This window comes from Pygocentrus nattereri, chromosome 1, assembly GCF_015220715.1.
Source record: "Pygocentrus nattereri isolate fPygNat1 chromosome 1, fPygNat1.pri, whole genome shotgun sequence".
NCBI classification, from domain to species: domain Eukaryota; kingdom Metazoa; phylum Chordata; class Actinopteri; order Characiformes; family Serrasalmidae; genus Pygocentrus; species Pygocentrus nattereri.
In genome coordinates, this window is record NC_051211.1 from 3,059,588 (window position 1) to 3,074,232 (window position 14,645).

A 14,645-nucleotide genomic window follows, 5' to 3' on the forward strand; every position below is an offset into this window, starting at 1 on the left:
ACTCACAGCTGGGTGCTGGAGACTCTGATCTCTTTATCTGGATTAGACTGTAAATGATGAAAGAAGTCCAGTAAAATTGCTAATTAATCTAGTTGCCACAAGTAAGTAACAATCATCATGGTGCTTATAATCTGCTGATCACTAGCTCATCTCTGGATTAAACATTGAAACCCATTAAATGGAATTAAATATATAGTTAAATTACACAAATTCCTAAAAATGTTACATTATCTCACTGCATTAACAGCCACAACGATCTACTATGATAAAAGCAAAAATCTCTCACTCTGAGTGTTTCTCTGAGGTGGAACTGTCCTGGTCACATTCCTCTGAGAGGCTCATCCTGCTTTTCTGGTTTAACAAAACCTGTCAGACTGAAAAGAAGAACAACTCAGAAAAGCTCAGAGAAACAGTCAGTAAAAGCTGTAATTAAAACCAGACAAATGTGGACATCAGGAATTAGCAGTAAATGAAACTACAGAAGCAGCTAAACTCATTTACTGTGTACATGTTCACAGAGGCAGGAGCTCAGCAGACGACACCAGAAACACAGAGTCAACAGTTACTTTTCATTCTCCTGGTGAAGAAGAAAGAAAGAGACTTTAATGAGAGTTGAATTAATGTGAACTGCAGCAGCTGCTGATTTAGCTGTTGATCTCTTTCCTTCTTCTTTATAAAAGTTACTAAAATATTCATATAAAGCTCTTACCTCCACAAACAAGATCCTAGAAAAAGGTCCTTTAACTGAATGTGCCGCCCTTTCGTGTGGATTATGTCTCATATCATAACGTCTTCACGGCTTCCAAAAACAATATCGTTCCTCTCAAACCACCAAGTGGTGCTGAACACTGGAGAAACACTTTCAGCTTCACCTGAGAAATATGTCAGCTCTCCTCCCTGGTGTCACATTTCAGACCTACACTCTACTTTCACTTTCAGCTGGACCTCGTCTCTCTGACCCTCTGAATTTGACTGAGAATTTATGTATTAAAGAGAATAATTTTAGTGTAAGCCTAATCATAATACATAAATAATGAAACACGTTTCAATAGCTAGTGTGTCATAACTGTTTCTAAAGAATATGTAAATTGGGTAAATTATATGTAAATTAGGGTCCACGCCCACACCGATGGGTCTTTAAGGCAGATCTGCCTGAAAGGCGGACAATAGAACTCATTAAGACATTGAAGTGACACATTCTTAGATATTCTTTTTATATTGCAGGTTTACAGTGAATCAGTACTTTATTTCAAATGTTAGTGGAGGAGCCGTTTAGCCTGTTAGTATCTTTTAGGCTGTTATTTATCTGCTCAGGCTCGTACATTAAGAAGATGAATTATCTACCCCTCAGTATTAATTAAACCAATTCTGAATTAATCAGTCAATATACACAGTGGTTCAAACAAGCAGCAAAACCGTCAAAAGGAAGGTGTGAATATACAGATTATTTCAAACACAGCCGAGCTGATCAGACTTCAGTACCGTAACTTTCTGTTATACACAAAATCAACACTGACTGTAGTCATATTATTCGTTTTTAGGGGAATAGCAGCGTTTTATGAGCAAACAAATGCTGATTGCTCTGATAAGTAGATTTTTATATAAACCCTTTTTTCAGCTGTGTAAAACTATTTCACAGTGAGAATAAAAAGCTATTTTGGAGCTCAAAATCAAACCTGGTGTCAGAAAGTTCAATGTCCGTATGAATGTGGAAGTGTAGAGAACTTTCCTTCCATTCTGTACATTTGCATTCAAATGTTTGGGGTTGTTGCTTAAACGTTTGTGATCAGTAAAATAAAACCAATCTGGTTACATATAAATTTACAAACTCACATGTATAATTATCAGTTCAGCTTCACAGTTTTAAATAATCAACGGAACAATAAGAATCTGTAAACAAACAAACAAAAAGAAGTAGATAATCTAATTTCTTTCCAAAAAACAGATGGTATAAAGAATTAGTACAATATTTGGAAGAAGACATCATGTCATATCACTGAGCAGTAAGGAGCAAAACACCACTGCTTTAAAGACAGCAGCCCAAACCACAGCCTGTCTTTTAGGGGTTGTCAACTGTTGAACCGCAGGTCAAACGTGGACCCAGTAAAGCGTTTCAGCGGACAGAACAGAGCAGAGATAAAATTCTGTAGCAAAGCTGATTAACGTGTGTAAAAATTATCATATTTCAGTGACATAATCATGAACCAGCATGCCTTCTGTAGCAGTCCTATGCTGCGGCTTCACACCTGCCCACATAATTCAGTTCTGAGCACAAATTCATCTAAAGCTCAACATGAAAGATCCATGATGGTGCTCATCTACTGTTCCTGATAGCACACGAGCGTGAAAAGCTGATTAAGAATAACCTTTTTTGTCGTATTTTTTGTTATAGTTAATTTAGTTTTTTACCTTTCAAGGCAAGAAATCTGATGTAAGTGACCCTTTGTAAAAGTTTAGTTGAAAACTCCTGCTGTATCTTACAAAAAGCTCTGCACCTCTCAAAGCTGGAAACCCCTCTAGTGTGAAAGGGCCGCTGGGCTGATCTTTTATGGTGGGACAGTTTTTCTCTCTCCTTAGTGGTTTTTTTCTCCTCCACTGCTTCACTGAAAATCATGTCCAACATTCATCTGGACAAGGAACAATTATTTAAAGTAAATAATATTAATAACAAAAGGACACTCTGTAAACATGTGGGTGAATAAGTAACACTTTTTACTTTCAGATTAAAGCTATTTTCTGATATTAAGAGCAATGTCTTCTCTGAGCTGCATCAAAGAACATAAGGATGATCAAGATGTGTAAAATTAATTTTTAAAAAATTAATTAAAAAACAGGAAAGTGGACTTTCAACTTTACTTAAGTAGCTTCCAAAAATGCATAAAAGCTTGATTTCATTTTTTTTCTGTGGTGCTGAATGTAGACTGATGATAAACACTCAAGATGAGTTCAACCAGTTTCCCTTTCAGGCTGTAACAATAAAATGTCTAAAAAGGGCCTTAAAACTTTTTGAAGGTGCTGCATTTTCACAGCAATGTCAATATAAATTACTGTGATGATCAGTTTGACCGAATGCAGAACCCAATGAAGAAGATTAAAAGCAGCATAAATCATTGGAGAGACTCAGTGCAGAGACTCAGCAGAGAGACTCAGTGGAGAGACTCAGTAGAGAGCCTCACTGGAGAGACTCAGTGGAGAGACTCAGAGGAGAGACTCAGTGGAGAGACTCAGTGGAGAGACTCAGCAGAGAGACTCAGCGGAGAGACTCAGTGGAGAGACTCAGTAGAGAGCCTCACTGGAGAGACTCAGTGGAGAGACTCAGAGGAGAGACTCAGTGGAGAGACTCAGTGCAGAGACTCAGCAGAGAGACTCAGCGGAGAGACTCAGTGGAGAGACTCACTGGAGAGACTCAGTAGTGAGACTCAGTGGAGAGACTCAGTGGAGAGACTCAGTGGAGAGACACAGTAGTGAGACTCAGTAGAGGGACTCACTGGAGAGACTCGTTTTTATATCAGAACAAAATACTGTAGTATCAATGATGATGATGTTTTATATTTGCTGTATATAATTCTATTTATATTAAAGATCAACATTTCACAACTTTGAGATCAGCACTGAGTTTTTAACCAGTCAAACACAAAGCGTGAACAACTGGAACGTACTGGACCTGCTGGACTTCACATTAAACCTGCTTGAACACATTTATATTAGACCAATTTAACAGCATGTAACAGAACACAAACCCATTTAGAGCCCAGACCAACCTGTGTGGAGTTCAGTCCCTCCTGTTTAGAGACGAGCCTCCAGGAAGACACACTGGCAGGGGAGGAGGAGAGTCTCTGTGTAGCTCCCCATTGAATTCATTCATGCAGTGAATCTGATTAGAGAGGCAGATAAACTACAAACCCCACATAGTTACCAATTCATACTGAGACATCTTGTTCAGCTATGAGGCTGAAATAGCTTCTTATAAGTGGTGGACAGTGACTAATTGTCACTATTGGCCCTGCAGTTACCCCTCCTGCCCACAGGAGGTGACTCTCGCCCCAGTTCTAGCACTCACTCACCTGCATCTCATCTGTAATTAGCTCAGTATTTAAGCACGCTGCTCTGAACTCACCTCGCGACGTCTTGTCTTCCCATAGTCATTTCTAAGCGTTTATCTTTCTCTGTATTTTTTGTGTATGACCTTGCTTTGTTTGAACCTGACCACGATTTAGGATTTCCCTTTGTTTTTATGCCTCTGGATTCTACCCTGGTCTCGCGTTACATAAGACGTCGCCAAAAATGGATCCAGCAGGTTTGGAACAGTGGCTGACTTCCCAGGACCAGAAACTGGACGAGTTGGCACAGCTAGTCCAGGGTTTGTTGCAGCGAATTTCCACGCCGGCAGCCCCACATGGCCAGGATTCGGATCAAGCTGCGAGTCCCGAACCACGAGGCCATCCTTCGCACTCCTCTGCATTTATAGCTGTACCTGAACGTTATGACGGCTCTCCGGGTATGTGCAATAGTTTTCTAATGCAATGCACTCTCTATATTACTCACAATCCCTCACAGTTTCGCCATGAGACAGATAAAGTGCATTTTGTTATCTCGTTGCTCACTGGCAGGGCTAAAGAATGGGCCACTGCTCTATGGACAGTAAATAGTGCGATATTACAGTCCGAGAGCCGGTTTCTTTCTCAGTTTAAGGCTGTGTTCGCCCATTCTCCCACCGGAAAAGAGGTGGGATCTCAAATATGTGACTTAAAACAAGGCACCCGCTCTGCGGCTGACTATGCTCTGGACTTCCGCACGCTCGTGGCGGGCAGTGGCTGGAGTGAACCTGAGCTAAAGACCTTGTTCATGAGAGGGTTAAGAGAGGATGTTCAGGCTGAACTGGTATTTCGTGGTCCTGAGCTGACTCTTAATCAGGCTATTGAGGCAGCCATATCACGTTACGTGCATACTGGCCGCTGAGACATTTCCTGTATCAGCCCTTGTAGATTCGGGAGCAGCTGGGAATTTCATGGACATTGCTTTGGCGGAACAACTCAAAATCCCCCTCCAACCCATGAACAACCAGCTGAGGATAAAAGCTCTGGATGGTCGTCCCCTGGGCACAGGGACAGTTACCAAACAAACACCTGACATCGACCTCCAGGTTGGACTCTTTCATCGAGAAAAAATATCCTTTTTTCTCATTGACTCTCCCGATCACCCCATTATCTTGGGATATACTTGGTTGGCTAAACATGATCCTGTCATCTCATGGAAACATGGGGAGATTGTCAAATGGAGTAATTATTGCCAGTACCATTGTCTCGACCTGCCATGTCGTGCTACGACTATTGAAAGCCCAGAGGAACCGGATTTTTCGGTAATCACGACATTATGGAGGTATTTAGCAAGGAACGCGCCACCCAACTGCCCCCACACTGTCCCGGCAACTGTTCCATTAAACTGTTACCTAATACTACGTCCCCCCGGGGTCGAGTGTATCCATTGTCAGAACCAGAATCTCAAGCACTTGAGACATATATAGATGAAGCTCTCGCGATGGGCCACATCAGACCCTCCACGTCTCCATTTGCTGCTGGGTTCTTTTTTGTCCAGAAGAAGGACGGTGGTCTCCGTCCTTGTGTGGATTATAGGGGTCTCAATGCTATTTCTGTTAAGAACCCATATCCGTTGCCCTTAGTCCCCTCAGCCCTGGAGAAGTTGAGAGATGCTCAATGGTTCACTAAATTGGACCTCAGGAGCGCCTACAACCTCATACGTATAAAGGAGGGAGACGAATGGAAAACGGCATTTGTCACCACCAGAGGGCACTACGAGTACCTGGTCATGCCCTTTGGTTTATCCGGATCTCCTTCCGTTTTCCAGGCATTTGTTAATGATGTCCTAAGGGACATGATAGACAGGTGGGTCATAGTTTTCATGGATGATATCCTAGTATACTCGTCCTCCCTCTCAGAGCACATCAGACATGTGAGGTCCGTGTTACAGAGACTGCTTCGCCACAGATTGTTCGTGAAGGCCGAGAAATGCAAGTTTCATGTACAGGAACTCTCTTTTTTGGGATATGACATTAGACCAGGAGGTGTCAGCATGAGTACTGACAAGGTCAAGGCGGTAGTCAATTGGCCACAGCCTAAAACTGTTAAGGATATGCAACACTTCCTCGGATTTGCCAATTTCTACCGTCACTTCATCAGAGGCTTCAGTATGGTAGCTGCTCCTCTCACCGCCTTGCTCAAGGGTCAGAAAAAACACCTGCTGTGGACACCTACTGCTGATCTTGCGTTCAAGGCTTTGAAAGAGAGATTCACCACTGCGCCTTTTCTGACGCACCCTAACCCAGATCTGCCTTTTGAAGTAGAGGTGGATGCGTCTGAAACTGGGGTAGGGGCTGTGTTACCCCAGAGAACCGGAGTGCCACCCAAACTACACCCGTGTGCGTACTTCTCACGTAAATTGAATTCTGCCGAAAGAAACTATGACGTGGGAAACCGGGAGCTCCTGGCCATGAAGTACGCTTTGGAGGAGTGGAGACATTGGCTGGAGGGTGCAAGACATCCTTTCTTGATTTTCACGGATCACCGCAATCTGGAATACATAAGGTCGGCTAAGAGACTCAACGCCCGTCAGGCTCGCTGGTCTTTGTTTTTTAATAGGTTTGATTTTTCTGTCACCTACAGGCCTGGCTCCAAGAACGGAAAGGCAGATGCTCTTTCACGCATGTTTTCCGTCACCGAGGACGCCAACCACTGTGAGCCTGAGGCTATACTCCCTCGCTCTTGTGTCTTAGCACCTGTCAGTTGGGATCTGGAGGGAGAGCTACAATTGGAATATGCCACAGATCCGGTTCCCGCTGAATGTCCCGAAGGTAAAATGTATGTACCCAAGACCATGCACACTCGTGTACTGACAATTGTTCATGCTTCCCCTAGCGCTGGACACCCTGGCATGAGACGCACCGTGGAGTTGAGCCGTTCAGCGCCAGTTTTGGTGGCCTACCTCTGAAGAGGATACTCATCGCTTTGTTAAGGACTGTGAGGAATGTGCCAAGAGCAAGACTCCTCGCTCCCCTCCGTCGGGGTTGTTAGTCCCTTTAGAAATCCCTAGATGCCCATGGTCTCATTTGGGGGTAGACTTCATCACTGACCTACCCCCCTCCAATGGTAACACTACTATACTCGTGGTTATAGACCAGTTCTCGAAGTCCTGTCGTTTGCTACCCCTTAAGAAACTACCCACAGCCTGGGAGATGGCTGAAACCTTATTCGAAAAGGTATTCAGGTTTTATGGTCTACCCGAGGATATAGTATCTGACAGGGGCACCCAATTTACTTCACATGTATGGCGGGCCTTCTGTAAAGTCCTGGGCATCAACATCAGCCTCAGTTCAGGATACCATCCCCAATCCAACGGGCAAGTGGAACATTTGAACCAGGAGATCGGACGTTTTCTTCGCTCATACTGCTCACGCAATCAACATGACTGGAGCTCGTTTCTCCCTTGGGCGGAATATGCACAGAACTCCCTGATCAGCTCTGCCACAGGTATCACACCTTTTCAATGCGTCCTAGGATACCAGCCTCCCTTCCTCCCTTTGGATTCTGAGCCTAGTCAAGTACCAGCAGTGGATGAATGGAAGAACAGGAGCCAACAAACATGGGAGGAGGCTCACGTACGATTAGAAAGAGCCGTCCGCCGCATGGAAGTACAGGCTAACCGGAGGAGAGGTCCTACTCCAGCCTTCCAGGTTGGACAGAGGGTTTGGCTGTCAACACGTGATCTGAGACTACGACTTCCTTCTAAGAAGTTAAGTCCACGTTTTATAGGTCCCTTCCATATTATCAAAAGGGTTTCTCCAGTATCTTATCGTTTGGAGTTGCCTTCACACTATAGGATAGCTCCCACTTTTCATGTTTCCCTTCTCAAACCTGTTTCTGCCTCTGCTACTCAGATTTCTGTGCCGGTGGCTGACCCTCCCCCACCTCTGGACATCGACGGAGCCCCAGCCTACTCAGTGCATACCTTGCTGGACTCTAAACGTTGTAGGGGACGACTGCTCTATCTTGTGGACTGGGAGGGCTACGGGCCGGAGGAGAGGTCATGGGTTCCGGCTGTGGACATTCTGGACCAATCCCTTATCGATGACTTCCACAGGGCTCGCCCTGATCGTCCAGCCCCCCGTCCTCGCGGTCGTCCTCGTAGAGCAGTTAGGTCGGCTGGGGCCGACCGTCAGGAGGGGGGTTCTGTCACTATTGGCCCTGCAGTTACCCCTCCTGCCCACAGGAGGTCACTCTCGCCCCAGTTCTAGCACTCACTCACCTGCATCTCATCTGTAATTAGCTCAGTATTTAAGCACGCTGCTCTGAACTCACCTCACGACGTCTTGTCTTCCCATAGTCATTTCTAAGCGTTTATCTTTCTCTGTATTTTTTGTGTATGACCTTGCTTTGTTTGAACCTGACCACGATTTAGGATTTCCCTTTGTTTGTATGCCTCTGGATGACCTTTCTTCTGTGTACCCCGACTACGATTATTGGATTCCCCTCTGTTTGTATGTTTTTGGATTTGTTTAACCTTATCCTCAATAAACCTGCGATTGGATTCTACCCTGGTCTCACGTTACACTAATTAAATGTCGCTAATTAAATGTAATTAGTTTCTGTACTTAAGTATTTTTTCTGTATCTGTACTTTACCTAAGTTTCCATTCTGGGTGACTTTTTCCTTTCACTCCACTACATTTCAGAGTCTAATATCCGACTTTTTCCTCCTACATTTTGAGAAATCTGTCGTTCCTTTTGGTTTCTGTGTGTATAAAAATGTAAAGTCAAAACGAAAGAAGCGCAAAGCCAGAGCACCAATCAGGGCCCAGCGGTCACTTTGTTAATAGACGTCAGCGTCACTAATTAATGACGTTCTATTAAAAGACTGGTTTACCAAGAGAGATGCTGGAGGACTTTCACCTGAAATGAGTTCATGAAGCCAGTCTGGTTATAAAAATGATAACAGGACATCAGAGCCAGAATTACTCTTTTAGTACTTTTACTTTATACTTAAGTACATTTGAAGGTAAATACTTTAGTACTTTTACTCAAGTCGAGGTCTAAAGGGAGGAACTTCTACTTTTACTGGAGAAATATTTGACCTTGGGGGTCTCTACTTTAACTCAAGTACATGGTTCATGTACTTTGTCCACCTCTGCTTCTTATTCACCAACTTATGAGAATTTCCCGTTCCACCTTAAATTGTGCTGCAGTTACATTATGGTGCCTGTAGAATAACACTGAGAATCTCTCTGTATAGACTGTGTATGTGTATAAATGCTGAATTAAAGGATTAAACAGAAACACAGAGACTGTCTGTGTTTTTTAGGGAATCTATTTCAGAAAGTCTGAACCATTTTAGAGCTTAACACTGTGTAAAAGAAATGCGTAAATAAGAGAAAAGTAAATTTGTGCTTTTCTGCTGCCGTCTTACCTTCCAATCACTAAACATCTCAAAATGCTGAACTGTGAGAAACACGGCATAGCAGACACAGTGAGACTGCATTATCTGCTTGAGACAGCGGCTGTGACAGCACTGAACCACCTTCTTATTCACTAAAGCTGCTTCAGAAACATCTAAAGAGAAGATACTTATAACAACAGCGACACTTTCTCGATTAATTTCAATATGAGCACACTGAGGTTTGTTTCATGGAATGTGCGTGGAGTTGGTTCAAGGGAGAAGAAGGTGAAAATTATTAACCGGTTAAACGACTTACAGGCTGACATTGTGTTCCTACAGGAGACACATGTGTCCAGAACATCTGCACACACACTCTCCTCTTCACAGTTTCCTCATATGTACTCAGCCTGTTACAACTCTAAACAAAGAGGTGTAGCTATATTAATTGACAAAAGGATAAACTTCTCTATTAGAAACACGATATCAGACCCTGAAGGCAGATTTATAATACTTAATCTATCTATTCAGAATATAGATTTATGTATTGCCAGTATATATGGACCAAATGTTGATGATCCCTCCTTCTTTCATACCTTCTTCACCTCACTTGTTGATCACTCTGACACCACAATTGTAATAGGAGGGGACTTCAACCTGGTACTTAATGCAGAGATTGACAGGCTCAGTACAGCAGTGAGTCAAAGAAACTGGCAGTCTGCAGACATTCTTAAACAATACATGAAGGATTTTGGTCTTTGCGATGCTTGGCGCTCACATCACCCCACTCTGAGAGATTATAGTTTTTTCTCACAAGTACATCACTCCCACTCCCGCTTGGATTACTTTTTAGTCAGTAGCTCCATGATGACGGAAATCACAGACACTCAGATACATCCTATCACTATTAGTGATCACGCACCTGTATCTATGTCTCTGACACAGAAACGAGTTACACCACCAACTAGGAACTGGAGATTTAATACATCATTACTTAAAGAACAAGATTTCATTAATTATTTTAAACGAGAGTGGGCTATATACTTAGAACAAAATAATCTGCCAGAAATATCGCCATGTGTTCTATGGGAAGCAGGAAAGGCAGTAATGCGGGGTAAAATAATTTCTTACTGCGCACATAAGAAAAATAAAGAAAAAACACTTATATTAGAATTGGAACAGAAAATTAAATCTTTAGAAAATGCCTATGCTACATCACCACAAGAAAATATAATTAACAGCCTGAGGAAACTTAAATTGGAATTAAATGAAATACTTGATAAGAAGACACAATTTATGTTGCAGAGGATGCGTCTGGAAAACTTTGAACATGGAAATAAATCTGGAAAATTCCTGGCCAATCAGTTAAAACTGAATAAAGAAAAAACAGCTATTCACTCTATTAAAGACTCGGTCGGTAATATTACTCATGACCCACAACAAATAAATAACTCCTTTAAAGACTTTTATGAAGCCTTATACTCATCACAGATTAATCCATCTGATGCTGAAATTGAAGAATTTCTTAATGACATAAATCTTCCTAAATTAAATGAGGATCAGATTACAACTCTTGATTCACCGTTTTCATCATCTGAATTCTATTAGGCAATACAGCACCTTCCAAATAATAAAGCCCCAGGCCCAGACGGTTTCCCAGCAGAATTCTATAAAGAATTTTGGCCTGTGTTAGAACCTACTTTTTTCAGGATGGTGACTCAAATCAAGAATAACCACACAATCTCTCCAAACATGAACTCGGCCAACATTAGCCTGCTTCTTAAACCAGGCAAAGACCCAACACTTCCATGTAGCTATCGCCCAATCTCTCTTATTAATGTAGACCTTAAAATTATTTGCAAAGTTCTCGCAAGAAGATTAGAAAAAATCACTCCATATATTATACATTCGGACCAAACAGGTTTTATCAAGGGCCGGCACTCGGCCGATAACACACGCCGACTAATAAATATAATAGATTACTGTTCCATTAACAAATTAGAAAAAATAGTAGTCTCTTTAGATGCAGAGAAAGCATTCGACAGGGTAAATTGGCCCATTTGGCCCATCCTTTATAAACTGGATCGAAACATTGTACAGCTCTCCAAATGCACGGGTTAGGACAAATGATCTTATTTCAGTCTGCAGAGGGGAACTAGACAAGGTTGCCCACTCTCTCCCTCAATGTTTATCATCTTCATTGAGCCACTAGCAGCAAAAATCCGACAGAATGTAAACATCAAAGGAATCCAAACAGAAAATACAGACCATAAAATAAGCCTTTATGCTGATGATGTATTACTTTTCCTCGGGAACTCACAAACTGCTCTTCTAAAGACAATCACACTTATAGATAAGTTCTCATCTGTATCAGATTACTCCATTAATTGGAGTAAATCAACAGTTTTGCCTCTGAATTGTAAATTTCAGAACATCATAACTACATCACTACAGTCGGGCAACATTAGATATCTAGGTATAAATTTTTCTCCCAGGCTGTTAGATCTGGTACGACTGAACCATATTCCTTTACTAAAAACAATAGAGGACGATCTCACACATTGGAACTCTCTACCTATATCTCTCATGGGGAGAGTTGCCACAATAAAAATGATGATTCTGCCTAAAGTAAATTATCTGTTCTTAATGATCCCTAATAAACCTTCTATTGCTTGGTTTAAATTGCTCATATATTTCTACATTTTTATGGAAAAGTAAAACATCTAGAATAAGCTTTAAGACTTTACAAAAGCTAAAATGCAGCGGTGGTCTAGAACTACCAAATTTTTATCACTATTTTTTAGCCAATAGACTACAGTATGTTTCAAGGTGGATGAAATCAAACCGTTCAGACAGTCCATGGCTGGATCTGGAACAAACACTGTGGGAAATTGAAAATATCTGACTTACCTCTCATTAGCTCCAGCATTAAACATTACAATTGCTTTAAAAGCCTTACAATAAGCAACACCCTGATAGCCTGGTGGGAATTCTTAAAGATGGCTAAGTCTTCACTAATCCCTTGTAAATTAACACCCATTTGGAACAATCCCGATATATGTCGGAAAAAGATAGTACTGAATTTTTCAGAATGGCAAGAAAAAGGAATAAATAATTTAGAACATGTTATTCATGATGGGACCTTTATTTCATTTGAAGATCTTATTTTAAAATATGAAATTAGCAGTAGCAAATTTCTGGAATATCACCCATTGAGGTCCATCATACAGGCAAGATTTAATTTAAGTAGACTTTCTAAACCTCTATACCCCTAAACTGTTATCAAAAATATACAAGTTATTATTAAAAATTAATGATTCAATATCCCTTCCAATTACAAAATGGGAGAGAGATCTTTCCATCATCCCGGATGAAAACTTCTGGACACAGATATGTCTAAACACTTTTAAAATGACTAAAAATCCAAATTTACAACTTATACAATACAAAACTCTCCATAGAATACATTATACAGGGCACAGAATGTTCCAAATGGGCCTCAGAGAAACAAATATATGCACTAACTGCTCAGGTAATTATATTGAAAATTATATGCATGCTATATGGTCTTGCATGCCTGTTCAGAGATTTTGGCAGACGATATGTGAAGATTTATCCACATGGTTCCATTGTGATATCCAAGTCTCACCAAAACTGTGCATTTTAGGTGATATAAGTGAATTAAACATAGAAACGAATATATCACATATAGTTCTTACTGCCTTATGCATCGCCAAGAAAACTATCCTCATGAAGTGGAAATCAAAAAATGGTCCTCTCACACCCCGGTTTGGTGCACCCTGCCTCGTGGGGGGACTGGCCGGTCGTTCGGGGCCGGGGTGGCTGCCTCCCTGGGTTGCCGCTGGCCCGTGCTGGTGTCTGCCCGCCGACAATGTGAGTCCATGTATGTTACGTGTGTGTGCATGAGTGGGTGACCGGCGTGTGTGAGTGTGGGTGTGGGTGTGTGTGGGTGCATGTGAGCATGTGTGTGTGGACAGCTGGGCCTGGGTCTATGACTTGCTGAGCCTGGACGTCTGTGGTACAATGTGGTGGTTTCCCCTCCCCACCGCTCCCCGCTGCTTGCCGACTCCGCCCCCCCCTCCGGGGTATGGGTGTCCTGTGGGTCCCTGGGTGCATGGCTGGACATCCTGGCGTGGTCCCTGCCCTGCTCCCTTGGCGGTTGTGTCCTGGGGGTGGTTTGGGCCTCTTTGGCATGGGGGGGGTCCTGCCGGGGGTCAGCCGGTCTCGGGCGCCTGGGGCCTCGGGGGCCGCATGCTCGGCTCATGCGGGGGATGTTGGCCTGCCGGGGGGGTGGGCTGCTCATTGCCTCTGGCTCTCCGGTCACTTGCCCTTTGTCTGTGGGCGCTCTGTCTGGGGCCTCCATTCTTCATCCTCTGGGGCTTGCACGCGGTGGCCGTCGGAGCATGTGGCCTCAGGTCTCCTGAGTTCCTAATGGGCTGTGGATGGTCCGGGTCCCCCGGGTCCTTCCCCATCTGTCTCTGGACCACGGGGGCATGGTTGCGGCTTCTTGCCCTCATTGCTGAGCACATTCCATGACACATGACACGTGAACGCATATACACACATATACACATTGCTGCAAACAGTAGAATTGTGTGTGGTGGTTGGGTGTATATGTATATATGCATATGTATAGATATGTAAACATGTGTATGTATGTAGCAGCAAATAGTAGAATTATGTCTGGGTGTATCTATGTATATGTATATGTATAGATATGTGAATATGTATATGTATGGATATCTGTATAATTGTTTTTTTCCCTTCTCTTTTTTTTTTAATTTACTTATTTATCTATTTATTTTTATTTTTATTTAGTTGTCTGTTTATTTACTTATTTTATTTGATTTTTCTTTCTTTTTTTTTTTTCTTTTTTTTTTTTTAAAGTCAGTTTAGAGTCAGTGCTGTAAATCCTGACAAGCTCAACTCTGACACTCAAATCTCAGACTCAGTTATGAATCTTTCACCTGTTTGGGATTCATTACTTTCTAAAAAATCTGCAGCTTTTAAGTTTAAAAGATCACCTCAGACTGTAGTTCTTTGATCACTTGATCAGTCTTTTTATAGTGCTGACTATATAAACATTTCCCTCACTTATGAAGTTTTCTGTGTTTTATTGATTGTCGTAACAGTTAATTTCTTCACTGTTTCACATTCTGCATGGAACATAAACATAAATAA

General features: G+C 42.3%; 1 long non-coding RNA gene across 1 annotated transcript; it reads right to left on the reverse strand.

The window, feature by feature from the left end:
- Positions 1-304: 304 nt before the first annotated feature.
- On the reverse strand, positions 305-834 carry LOC119261544. Its single transcript, XR_005130405.1, has 3 exons — positions 710-834; positions 502-577; positions 305-374 (listed from the first exon to the last, which is right to left on the reverse strand). It is a non-coding gene; the product is annotated as an uncharacterized LOC119261544 (long non-coding RNA).
- Between the last annotated feature and the right edge of the window lie 13,811 nt (positions 835-14,645).